Source organism: Moschus berezovskii, chromosome 4 (assembly GCF_049115385.1).
Source record: "Moschus berezovskii isolate FMDL1 chromosome 4, NW_MosBer_1.0, whole genome shotgun sequence".
Lineage (NCBI taxonomy): Eukaryota > Metazoa > Chordata > Mammalia > Artiodactyla > Moschidae > Moschus > Moschus berezovskii.
The window spans coordinates 123,373,425-123,387,381 of NC_142463.1; the positions used below are offsets into that span (position 1 = coordinate 123,373,425).

A 13,957-nucleotide genomic window follows, 5' to 3' on the forward strand; every position below is an offset into this window, starting at 1 on the left:
ATTCATCAGAAGTGTCAAAGACATGAAAATCAAGGAAGGATTGAGGAATTGTCCCAGATTGAAGGAGACTGAATATACATAACTAAATGCAATGAGTAATTCTGAACTAGAGTCTTCTACTCAAATGTAAATTCCTGGAGAAACTGGTGAAACTTGAATGAGGTCTGAAGATACTGATACTGATTTCGTGATTTTGATTGCTATATTGTAGTTAGGCAGGAGAATGCACATTAGGAAGAAAATGCACATTAAACATACATATATAGGGTGATGGGATACTGTGTGGGTAAGTTATCCTCAAGTGATTCAGGAAAAGTCTTTTATATTTACTTGTATATTTTTTGTAATTTCGAGATTATTTCAAGGAAAATATTGTAAGGGGGGAACTCTAGTGGAGGGGCACTGCAGAATTGTACCTCCTTCTTGTGTGTTTGGCATCTACATATGTGCCGATCTGATTGCAGGGCCAGCCATATGAGAAATCAATTCCCCATTTTCTGGAACTAGAAAAATATCAAAAGGTTCTTGTTCTTTTTAGGCCTTCAGAATACGGTTTGAATATTCCTGAAATTCCTTTCTTAGGGGGAACTTAGATAGCTCAGCTGGTAAAGAATCCTCCCTCAATGCGGGAAACCTAGGTTCTACCCCTGGGTTGGGAAGATCCCTTGGAGAAGGGAAAGGCTACCCACTTCAATATTCTGGCCTGGAGAATTCCATGGACTATAAAGTCCATGGGGTCACAAAGAGTAGGACACAACTGAGCGACTTGCACTTTCACTTTCACTTAGACTAGGTCACCTCTGAATGAGCTTGAACTCTTTTGAAGGTAAGATAAGTCTCTCTTGACCCTTTAAGAAAGTGCAGGGGTGAGGCTGAGGAGGATGAAGAGACCTAGTTCTTGGGAAAAACAGAACACTCCCAGTTGGTTATAGGTGAAGGCAGCTGTGTTGTTTATTCTTCACTTGCACCTTCTTGTTTTTTCCCCAACTCCGTTCTCTTTCCTTTTCTTCCTTATTTTGTACTCCTGGAGGGCACAGCCTGATCCCTTACCATCTAACTTCCAGTTAGGTTCTGCCAGTGAGAGGTGGGCAGGATGGGAGAGTGGGAGGAGAAACTGGTTGTGGTGTTTCCTCCTTGGCCCATTCCCTGCGTTGGCGCTTCTGTGCTACCAGTGGCACCTCTCCATGATTCCAACTGCTGAAAATCCCCCTCTGTGCTTCTAGAAGGATTCTGGAAGGTTTCAGCCTCTTCTCTGCCCTGGTCCTTGGGGAGGTGATGGCTTTCCCAGCAATAATGAGCTAATTTCCCACAGTGAAAGACGACTCCTAAGCTATATATGACGGACTTAATAAAGAAGCTAGTCTGCACAAGTGGCTTCCTTTCCTTTAAGAAGCAACTTCAAGTTAAGTGATTTTAAGAATTGATTCACTTTCCTTTATGTTTAAGGTGTATGGGGAACCTGTGTACAGAGGAAGGGAATGTGAAGGTGGACTAGATTGCTCAGTGTCTTACTGCCTCTCCCTAAGGAGGAAGATGAACCCCTACCCTAAAATATGTGACATGTGTCTGGCTCTGGATAATGAAATGGGAACAGAAAGGATGGTGCCTCAAGAAGAAGCTTTATGAGTCATTTTGTGAGTCTCATTTTTCATTTACCTCTACCCTGAGGCCAGAATCATCCAAAGATCTGGATTTGTTACCAAGGCCAAGCTGTACTGCTTGCCACATGATGGGCCAGTAAGTTGAGACGAGTCGTTGTGGCAAGGAATAGTGACTTTATTCAGAAAGCCAACAGACCAAGAAGACGGTGGACTTGTGTCTCCAAGAACCATCTTACCAGGTTAGAACTCAGGCTTCTTTTATACTAAAATGGGGAGTCAAGTCAAACATTTCCTGGTTCCAGTCAGCGTCCAGGAGGGACGTGTTAGTTTCTTCCTCCCTGCAGTCATTCACAATGAGACTGGTCAGGATGTTTCCTGTGAGCTAAACAAAGGTATTTTAGCTTAATGCTCATTACCTGGGAGGCAGGGTTCCCAGAGATGGGTTGTTACAGGCAATATCCCTTAGTGATTAACGTGTACTAGAATACAAAGATTCTTCCCTATTACAATTCCCCACTGTCAGTGTCCATTCTACAATCGTGTGGGGAAAGGCATGAAGAGTTCTCTGGTGATGAATATTCCTTAGACTCTTTAGTCAGTTCTTTATTATCTACCACTATTTGAACCTGATGAAACCTCTCAGCACTTTGCTGTCTAATTTGTAATTGAACTTGAGGTTTTGGTTCCAGTTTCAATACATATACTAAATTCCTTATGTGTACAAAATTAAACAAAGTGGTTGATCCTTCTCCAGCTACAATGAAATTACCATCTACTTTGGCTGAAGAGGCAGATCTGTTGGAGGCAAGCTCATGAACAGAGGTTGGTATAGTGCCCAAAGTTTTAACATAATTGGCAACTTCTAGGTCTTTTAGGGCATTTATAGATTTTCTCACCTGGATGGACACCTAGAATGGCCTACCATACAATATTTTAAAGGGCCTTAATTTAAGCCAGCTTCTGGGAACCACTGATCTATAGCAGGGCAACTGGCAAGGCCTTATCCTTAAATTAATATTAATTTTATCGATTTCTCCTGTTGATTTTAGTCTCCAGGATGAATGTAGTTCTAATGCCGTAATCTGTATCAGGAGATAAAGGGTTGTAACTAATTAGAAGCTACTTATTTTAAAACTAATAGCTTAAAACTGTCACATATAAAACAAATGGTCAACAAAACATTCTCCTTTCCTTCTGAAGGTTTTATGATGCATCGTTATCATTAACCAGCCTTTTGCTGCTGCTAAGTCACTTCAGTCGTGTCCGACTCTGTGTGACCCCATAGATGGAAGGCCACCAGGCTCCCCCGTCCCTGGGATTCTCCAAGCAAGAACACTCGAGTGGGTTGCCATTTCCTTCTCCAATGTGTGAAAGTGAAAACTGAAAGTGAAGTCACTCAGTCGTGTCCGACCCTTAGCGACCCCACGGACTGCAGCCTACCAGGCTGCTCCATCCATGGGATTTTCTAGGCAAGAGTACTGGAGTGGCTTGCCATTGCCTTCTCCGAACCAGCCTTTTACTATAAGTTAAATGGCCAACTGAGACAACTGAGACAAACAGTTCTGACACCATTCTTCCTCCACTGATTAAGATTGGGGTGGCTGGTATTGGGGATAACATTCATTTAGCTTTCTGAGCTTTGTGGGAAGACTTGGTGACCTTGCCAGCTCCCTCTGCCTTCTTGTCCACTGCTTTGATGACACCCACAGCAATTGTCTTTCCTGTTGTGAGCACCAAAATGGCCCAGAAGAGGATAGTCGGAGAAGCTCTCAACACACAAAGTTTTGCTAGGAACCATGTCAACAATGGCAGCATTAGCAGATTTCAATAATTTGAGGCCATCTTCCAGATATTTTCCTGGAGGAATGATCTATCTACACCTCATCCCAGCTGACTTGCAAGCAACGTGAGTTCTGTGAAAATCCAGCAGAGGTGCACATCCAGCAATGACTTGGCCTGGATGATTCAAGGTAACTCCTTGAGCTGTGAAACAGCCACTTCCACTGGGGGTCATTTTTGCTATCACCAGCTGCATTGCCATGATCAACATCTTTGACAGACATGTGCTTGACGTTGAAGCCCCATATTGTCCCCAGAAAGGGCTTTACTTTAAAGATTCATGGTGCATTTCAACAGACTTTACCTCAGTTGTAATGTTGACTGGAGCAAAGGTGACCACCAAGTTAAGTTTGGGAATACCAGTCTCCAATTGCCCTGCAAAGACAGGACTAATACTGCCAATTCTGTAGTCATCCTGGAAGGGCAGGCGCAAGGAATGCACTGGCTGGTATCCTAACAAGTCAATCTGTGGGAGAGGTGATTCTCTCGCCTCACATGATATTACTTTGGGTTGGATGTCACAGTGTCCCTTTTTAATGGAACCTGTATTGGCCTTGTGTTTTTGGCCTTCCCCAGGGTGCTATGAGCACACACTTCTGAACTTACCTTATAGTAGACCTCGGAGCAGGGGGAAGTGCTGTCTCTTTTTTCTGGGGTTTTCATTTGTGAGTTTGGGGTTTTGGAGGTTTTTTGCCAGATTTCTTGAGTCTCATTCACTTTTGCTTTGGTTCTCCTTTTCAAAATCCTGTCAAGATGCATGAATAAGTACTGTTCTAAAAGGGCTTACCTCCCTCATTGGGGTCCCAGTTTGGTTAATCTGTGGGTATAGCCAAGTGGGCTTCAGCTGTAGAGAATTATCCCTATAAAGGAGGGTTATGATCCTTTCAATTACAATAGAAACCCAGCTGGCTATTTGCACGTATCCCCCTATGTGAGATAACAGCAATTGAAATTGCCCTGCCCTGGGAGTGGCTCCTGTCCCAGACCGAATACTCCACTGATTCTTAGTTGGTGATACCAGGCCAAGTTCCTGTGGTCCAGGAACTAACAGGATTTTCTTATTGGTCCCTAGAAAGAAGGGAAGTCCTGATTCCTGGAGTCAGGAATCAAAAAGAAAGGACGGTGGGAAAGAATGGAAGGTAGAGGAAGGAATGGATACATTGGCATAATAGCCAGTGCAGCTGGGACACCTAGCTCAGCTGGAAGGAATTAAGGTTTGACTCAGCACATCCTTGCCCTCTTTCCATTCCCCTCCTTGTTTTCCCTGATGTATTGATAAGAGCACAAGCGCTTGCACATAAGGGATATCATCATTCCTCCCCACTTCTTCACAGAATAGCTACAGAGTCATTCAACAGCCACTGTAAAACCATAAATAGCAATTGATCATCTCTAACCATTTTGCTTTGGCATCAACCAATTGAGATTGTAAAGAAACTTGGTTACTACTGTGACATACAATTTAAGATAATTCCTAAAATTATTACTGGTATCATTTACCAGGGTATACTAGATTTTGTGAAAGTTAAGTCACTCATTTGTGTCCAAATCCTTGTGACCCTGTGGACTGTAGCCTTCCGGGCTCCTTTGTCCACAGAATTCTCCAGGTAAGAGTACTAGAGTGGGTTGCCATGTCCTCCTCCAGGGGATCTTCTCAACCCAGGTCTCTCAAATTGCAGGCTGATTCTTTACCATCTGAGCCTCCACGGAAGCCCAAGAATACTGGAGTGGGTAGCCTATCCATTCTCCAGAGGATCTTCCTGACCCAGGAATCAAACTTGAGTCCCCTGCATTGCAGGTGGATTTTTTGCCAGCTGAGCTATCAAGGAAGCCCATACCAGATTTTAGGAGCTCCATATAATGTCCAAAATGTGTACATCAATGTTCACCCATCTGATATGATCCAGAGGTTTTATTTTCACTTATTTAATAATTCTTCCCACATTAATTCAACACACTGAATAAGTCCAGTTAGTTTAGTGCTCCTCTCTCTGAGATGGAGAGAAAACAAATAATTTGAGGTGTTCCAGGAGTCTTTAGAAAACTTCAAACTTAGCTAGAGGTCAAATGAATGTTACCCAAAATTTTATTTTGGGGAAGTCTGTCAAAATATCGAGTTTTAGTCAGTAATAATAAGAAGATCTCAATGCAAATACAGATCACTTAAACAAAGAAATACAGTTATCAAGGGAGAAGGGCTGGCTCAAAGGCTTAGTTGCATCTGGCATGTGGGATCTCGGTTCCCGCAAGCCCTGGGGGAATCTTCGTTCCCCTGAGGTGCATGGGATCTTAGCTCCCTGCCAGGGATCGAAATTGCATCCCCTGCATTGGAAGGTGATTCTTAACCACTGGAGTCCCAGGAAATTCCCAACATTTGTTTTCTTAATTATGTTCCATCATATTAAGTGACTGCTGACTATGTCACCTTTTTCCCTTTAACAATATGCATTTTCATTCCTCATACCTTCTTTGCTGAGGACACAACCTATGTCTCTGTATACTGAGTTCAGCTCTGTTCAGTTCAGTCACTCAGTCCTGTCCGACTCTTTGCGACCCCATGAATCACAGCACGCCAGGCCTCCCTGTCCATCACCAACTCCCGGAGTTCACTCAAACTCATGTCTATCGAGTCAGTGATGCCATCCAGCCATCTCATTCTCTGTCATCCCCTTCTCCTCCTGCCCGCAATCCCTCCCAGCATCAGAGTCTTTTCCACAGAGTCAACTCTTCACATGAGGTGGCCAAAGTATTGGAGTTTCAGCTTTAGCATCAGTCCTTCCAATGAACACCCAGGATTGATCTCCTTTAGAATGGACTGGTTGGATCTCCTTGCAGTCCAAGGGACTCTCAAGAGTCTTCTCCAAAACCACAGTTCAAAAGCATCAATTCTTCAGTGATCAGCTTTCTTCACAGTCCAACTCTCACATCCATACATGACTACTGGAAAAACCATAGCCTTGACTAGATGGACTTTTGCTGGCAAAGTAATGTCTCTGCTTTTTAATATGTTGTCTAGATTGGTTATAACTTTCCTTCCAAGGAATAGGCGTCTTTTAATTTCATGGCTGCAATCAGCATCCGCAGTGATTTTGGAGCAGCACTTTCACAGCATCGTCTTTCAGGATTTGAAATAGCTCAACTGGAACTCCATCACCTCCATTAGCTTTGTTTGTAGTGATGCTTTCTAAGGCCCACTTGACTTCACATTCTAAGATGTCTGGTTCTAGGTGAGTGATCATGCCATCGTGATTATCTTGGTCATGAAGATCTTTTTTGTACAGTTCTTCTGTATATTCTTGCCACCTCTTCTTAATATCTTCTGCTTCTATTAGGTCCATACAATTTCTGTCCTTTATCAAGCCCATCTTTGCATGAAATATTCCCTTGGTATCTCGAATTTTCTTGAAGAGATCTCTAGTCTTTCCTATTCTGTTGTTTTCCTCTATTTCTTTGCACTGATCGCTGAGGAAGGCTTTCTTATCTCTCTTTGTTCTTCTTTGGAATTCTGCATTCAGATGCTTATATCTTTCCTTTTCTCCTTTGCTTTTCATTTATCTTCTTTTCTCAGCTATTTGTAAGGCTTCCCCAGAGAGCCATTCTGCTTTTTTGCATTTCTTTTCCATGGGGATGGTCTTGATCCCTGTCTCCTGTACAATGTCACAAACCTCCGTCCATAGTTCATCAGGCACTCTATCTATCAGATCTAGTCCCTTAAATCTATTTCTCACTTCCACTGTATAATCATAAGAGATTTTATTTAGGTCATATCTGAATGGTCTAGTTGTTTTTCCTACTTTCTTCAATTTAAGTCTGAATTTGGCAGTAAGGAGTTCATGATCTGAGCCACAGTCAGCTCCGGGTCTTGTTTTTGCTAACTGTATAGAGCTTCTCCATCTTTGGCTGCAGAGAATATAATCAATCTGATTTCAATGTTGACCATCAGATGATGTCCATGTGTAGAGTCTTCTCTTGTGTTGTTGGAAAAGGGTGTTTGCTATGACCAGTGCGTTCTCTTGGCAAAACTCTGTTAGCTTTTGCCCTGCTTCATTTCATGCTCCAAGGCCAAATTTGCCTGTTACTCCAGGTGTTTCTTGACTTTCTACTTTTGCATTCCAGTCCCCTATAATGAAAAGGACATCTTTTTTGGGTGTTAGTTCTAAAAGGTCTTGTAGGTCATCATAGAACTGTTCAACTTTAGCTTCTTCAGCGTTACTGGTTGGGGCATAGGCTTGGACTACTGTGATATTGAATGGTTTGCCTTGGAAATGAACAGAGATCATTCTGTCGTTTTTGAGATTGCATCCAAGTACCACATTTCAGACTCTTTTGTTGACCATGATGGCTACTCCATTTCTTCTAAGGGATTCCTGCCCACAGTAGTAGATATAATGGTCATCTGAGTTAAATTCACCCATTCCAGTCCATTTCAGTTCACTGATTCCTAGAACGTCGATGCTCACTCTTGCCATCTCCTGTTTGACCACTTCCAATTTGCCTTGATTCATGGACCCAACATTCCAGTTCCTATGTAATATTGGTCTTTACAGCATCAGACCTTGCTTCTATCACCAGTCACATCCACAACTGGGTGTTGTTTTTGCTTTGGCTCCATCGCTTCATTCTTTCTGGAGTTATTTCTCCACTGATCTCCAGCAGTATACTGGGCACCTACTAACCTGGGGAGTTCCTCATTCAGTATCCTATCATTCTGTCTTTTCATACTGTTCAAGGGGTTCTCAAGGCAAGAATACTGAAGTGGTTTGCCATTCCCTTCTCCAGTGGACCACATTCTGTCAGACCTCTCCACCATGACCCACCCGTCTTGGGTGAGCCCACATGGCATGGCTTAGTTTCATTGAGTTAGACAAGGCTGTGGTCCATGTGATCAGATTGACTAGTTTTCTGTGATTATGATTTCAGTGTGTCTGCCCTCTGATGCCCTCTCGCAACACCTACCATCTTACTTGGGTTTCTCTTACCTTGGTTGTGGGGTATCTCTTATATCTTCATGTTTAAACCTTAATCTCTAGTGAAAACCAAGAAGCAAGTAGTTGTGAAATGTTTGTCTTTTTTGTTTGTTTTTCTCTGTTCTCTTTCCTTCATTTGACATCACTAAAAGTTTTAAATATTCGAAAACTGATTTGGCTGTAAATGGAGAATCAGTACCAAACAAAATGAAACAAACAACTCAAAGGACAAACAAAATCCTAAGCTAACCCTCAAGTTTGGTCTTGGTTTTACACACCCCAATGACACTGAAAGTGACCTAATTAACACAGCAAGGTGGCAGTACTTGGTGGACAGGGTCCTGAGAGAACCCTGCTAAGCCCTTTGTGGAGATCGTAACAGATGCTGTGGCCACACATTATCACAATAAAACATCACCTTCCTCTCACTCACGGATTCATATCTGTAATCAGATCACGTATTCAAAATGCACCTCACAGGACTTTAGGAATAGTTGAAATATTCCCCATTGTTAAAGACAAATTCAAGACAAAACACAAATGTTACACACAAATGCTAACATCCAAAGAAATGAATGAGCCAATTCATAAATCAGGTAAAAATACAACAATTCCTTCCTCTCTCCATCAGGGTACCCCATTCAAATAGAAAACAAATTGGCTTATTCCAGAGAAAGAGCCCTGAATGGAGAGGAAATGAAGTTTCCAGCTGTACACACTGGAGCAACTTACCCTATTTTATAGAGCTTATCAGTTCTAAAATGTTGATTCTTTGCTCCAACTGCCAGTCACTGGGGCAGCTGGGTGCAGCTTTGGAGAATCTTGAAGAGAAGATCCTCAAAACAAGGGATCCTAGCACCTGCTAGGACCTAACTTGAAAATCTCCCAATGAAGGCAGCCAGCCAGAAGTAGCAAGGCTCCTGGTTGGCTGTGGCTAAACTTGTTGATCAAGTCCAAGCTTGTACTGCTTACCACGTGACAAGCTGATATATTGAGAGATCATTTGCTGGGCCAAGGAATAAGGATTTTATTCAGAAAGTCAGCAGACCAAGAAGATGATAGACTCATGCCCCCAAAGAACTATCTTGGCTCAGTTAGAACTCAGGCTTTGTTTATACTAAAAGGAGAGAGAGTAAAGACAAACATTTCCTGGTTCCGGTCAGCCTCCAGATACAAACATTTCCTGGTTCCGGTCAGCCTCCAGATTTCTTCCCTCCTGCAGACACTCACAGGTGGGACTCGTCAGGAAGTTTCCTGTGAGCTAAACAAAGGTATTTTAGCTTAATGCTCATTACCTGGAAGGCAAAAGTTCCCAGAAATGGGAAGTTATGTATAATTTAAGCTTATAGGCAATATCCCTTGTGATTAACTTGTAATAGAATGTAAAATTTCTTCCTTATTATAAGTTGATCTTCAGCTTGGATTCCAGAATGAGGAAGATGTGGAGGAAGACTGAGCCTACCTGAGATGGCATGTTATATGAGCAAGAAATAGCCTCTTGTTGTTGTGAGCCACTGAAATTTTATGTTGTTACCACAGTGTAACTTGTTTTAAGCTGGTTAATACAAAAGACACTTCCTTTGTGTAATATTTTTAAAGGGCTAATGGTACACACCACCCTGCAATATAGTTTGGCCCTTTCCTACCACTGGCAAAGACAGGTATATCCACTTCCAGTTGACCCTTGAACAACAGTGGGAGTAGGGGTTTCATTCCTGTGCAATCAAAAATCTGCATATAACCATCAACTCCCTAAAAACTTAACTACCAATGGCCAACTATTGACTGAAAGCCTTCCTGATAATGTAAACCGTCAATTAACACATATTTTTGTATGTCATACATATTATATAGGGCCCTGGGGGCTCAGACGGTAAAGAGTTTGCCTGCAATGCAGAAGACCTGGGTTCGATCCCTGGGTCAGGAAGGACTGTTGCTGAAGCTGAAGCTCCAGTACTTTGGCCACCTGATCCAAAGAGCTGACTCATGGGAAATGACCCTGATGCTGGGAAAGACTGAGAGCATGAGAAGGGGGCAACAGAGGATGAGATGGTTGGATATCATCACTGACTCAATGGACATGAATTTGAGCAAACTCTGGGAGATAGTGGAGAACAGAGAAGTCTGGTGCACTATAGCCTATGGGATCAAAAAGGTCAGACACAACTTAGTGACTGAACAACAACAGTATAATGTTTACAGTTTCTTCATAGTAGCCTCGCCTATAAATTAATGAATAAATCACTAGAAAATCTTTATGGCATCCAATATTACAGTCAAATTCATAGCACTGCATTGTAAACATTGTTACATTGTTTAAAAACTCACTCACCTCTGATGATAGGCTTGTAGGCAGTTTCTCCAATTATGAGAGAGAGAGGCATACTACATGGTAATATAATTTTTTTAAAACAAAATTAGAAAACTAACACATTAATTTTTCATTACTGTAAATATCACTTACCTTATGTAAGGATAGGCTACCCACTTCAGTACAAGTCTTACACAAAATGTATATGATAAATACCTAGGCAGTGATGATGATGACACAGAAACTTCTCATACAGTTCTTGCTGTGCAGTTTTTAGATTTTCACACGACAATACTCACACACATATACAACAGAAAAACCCATTAATATTAGGGCACAGTGATTATTTACTATTCATTAAGGTGAAATGGATCATCGTAAAGATCTTCATTCTCTTCCTCTTCACACTGAGCGGGCTGAGAAGGAGGGTGAGGCAGAGGAGATGGGAGAGGCAGAAGAGCTGAAGGAGATGGAAGTGGAGCCTGGAGAGACAGGCACATTCAGTGTTTGTGGAAATACATTGTAATTTCTGAGTTCTTTGGTTTTTCATTTCTCTAAACATGTTTTTGTCAATATATGGTATGCCAGTCCTTTTCATTCCTCTGGTGTGGAGTCTGTTAGCTTTTAATTTTCTCCAAGATCCTTATCTTGGAAACCTTCACTGCCCACCTCCTTTTTTTCTTTCCGTGTATCCACGATCTCTTTCATGACTTCCTTGATAGGATCTATTGTAAATCCTGTGAAGTCACGTACAATATCTGGACACAATCTTCACAGTGATTTATTGTTTCAGACTCGATGGCTTTCATGGCGTTTTCTGTGCCAACAATAGCATCTTCAATGGTGTAATCCTCGCAGACTTTGATGATGTTCTCTCTATTGGGGTTCTCTTCCATAGCATTGACAATCATTTCCATAAAACACTTAGATGTCTTGGGTTGAAATCATGGGGTTTGAGGTGGCCAGGAGCATTGTCCAATATCAAAAGAATTTTAAAAGACAGTCCCTTTCTGGCAAGGTATTTCCTGATTTTGGGGACAAAGCACTGAAGGAACCAATATAGGAAAAGGGTTCTCACTGTCCAGGCCTTCTTATGCAACTAAAAGCCTGGCAGCTAGTGTTTATCTCTTCCCTTCAAGGCTGGGGAGTTAGCAGCTTAATAGAGAAGGGCAGTCCTGATCATAAACCAACTGCATTTAAACACAACAATAGGGTTAGCCTATGCCTTCCTGCCTTGAATTCTGGTGCTCAATTCTCTTACTTAATAATAAATGTCCTTGATAGAATTTATTTTTCCAGATTAGGTTACTTCTATCTGCACTAAAAACATGTTCAGGCAGATTTCCTTCCTCAATGATTTTCTTCATGGAATCTGGTAACTCGCCTGTTTTCTCTTGGTCAGAGGAAGGTGCTTCTCCTATTATCTGGATGATTTTTAAGCCAAGCCTCTTTCTAAAATTATCAAATCATACTTTGTTGGTTTTAAATTCTCCAGATTTAGATCCTTCATCTTCCTTTCACTTTAAGTTATATAATGACCTCATTTTTTCTTGAATCACGTTAAAGTCTATAGGTATGCCTTGTTGTTATTGTTCAGTCGCTAAGTCGTGTCTGACTCTTTGAGAACCCACGGACTGCAGCACATGGCTTCCCCTGTCCTTCACTGTCTCCCAGAGCATGCCTGCCTTTCTTAAAGCAATTCTGTAACACATAAAAGCTGTACTACTGATACTAGATTAAAAGGTGTTTTGCAAAGAGTGCAAGGTTTTTAAGACCTTCCCAGGTGGTAAGGAATCCAACTGCCAATGCAGAAGATGTAAGGGACGTGGGTTCAATCCCTGGGTTAGGAAGATCCCCTGGAGAAGAGAATAGCAACACACTCCAGTATTCTTGCCTGGAGAATCCCATGGACAGAGGAGCCTGGTGGGCTACAGTCCATGGGTTGCAGAGTCGCACACAACTGAAGTGACTTAGCACGCATGCATGCAAGGTTTTTTAGACTGCTGGAGTAGCTGCAGCAATGGTTTCATGAATTTTCTCTTTTTTTTACAATGGTCCTTATGCTGGATTCATTATCTTGGAATGGTGGGCAGCTGCAGACCTCAATTTACTATACATATCAAGCCATCCAACTTTTTCTTGTAATGTCATGTCTTGTTATGTCTGCTTCTTGGGGACACTTCCAGCATCATTAGTGATAGTTCGTGTGGGTCCTGTGGTGTTGTTCAAGGTCTACGGTATTGCACTAAACACAATGGAAAATACACAAGAATCATGAGATCTCTTTTTAGTGTAACATGCAATTTGCCTGGAGAGAGAATCTGCTCACACAATTTTTGATTAGCTGATTAGCATCACACAGCACAGTGGACACTCGTGACACTTGAGCTTATCACAATAGCAAGAGGAAGTTGCTATGGGATTATACACGTTTGTACAGTATGTACCACAGTTAATTTTATGCAGTTATGGTTTAATACTATTTCTTTACACATGTTTACATTTCCCTTTACTGGGTATGGCACCATGTATGGTCTGTTTGTGAGCATAAGCTTTGATAAATTTTATTTTTTATAATATATTTGTGTATATTTTATGATAGTGGTAAAATAGATTGTTACATACATATATTTTATATATTCATGATATAGTTATCATTATCTTAAACTTTTTTGATATTTCTAGGCTACACAATTTGCGAGTTTTTCAAATCATTGCAGATCTCAAAAAAATTTTCCCATATACTTATTGAAAAAAAAATCTGCATATACGGTGTTAGTCACTCAGTTGTGTCCGATTCTTTGTGACTCCATGGACTGTAGCCCACCAAGTTCCTCTGTCCATGGAATTCTCCAGGCAAGAATACTAGAGTGGGTTGCCATTTCCTTCTCCAGAGGACCATCCTGACTGAGGGATCGAACCTGACTCTCCCGCATCGCAGGCAGACCTTTACCGACTGAGCCACCAGGGAAGCACTTGCATATAAGTAGACCTATGCAATTCAAACCCTGTTGTTCAAGGGTCAATTGTACTAACAAAGAAATTCAAGTACAAAAATAAGCACATAGCCTAAAACCAACAAGTGATAAAAATCAAATTTTTAAAAGGGAGATACTCCCCAATTCTATGGTCAAATGAACTGCTTGGATCATATTTTACTTCTGATGAAATTCTACAGAATTGAATGTCCCTGGGTACTCACAGCATTGAGTTAACACCACTTGTTAACAATCACTATG

The 13,957-nt window shown here is 41.6% G+C and overlaps 1 pseudogene; it reads right to left on the reverse strand.

Annotated features, from left to right (window-relative positions):
* Nucleotides 1–3,225: 3,225 nt before the first annotated feature.
* LOC148778252 (elongation factor 1-alpha 1-like) lies at nt 3,226–11,629 on the reverse strand (annotated as a pseudogene).
* Between the last annotated feature and the right edge of the window lie 2,328 nt (nt 11,630–13,957).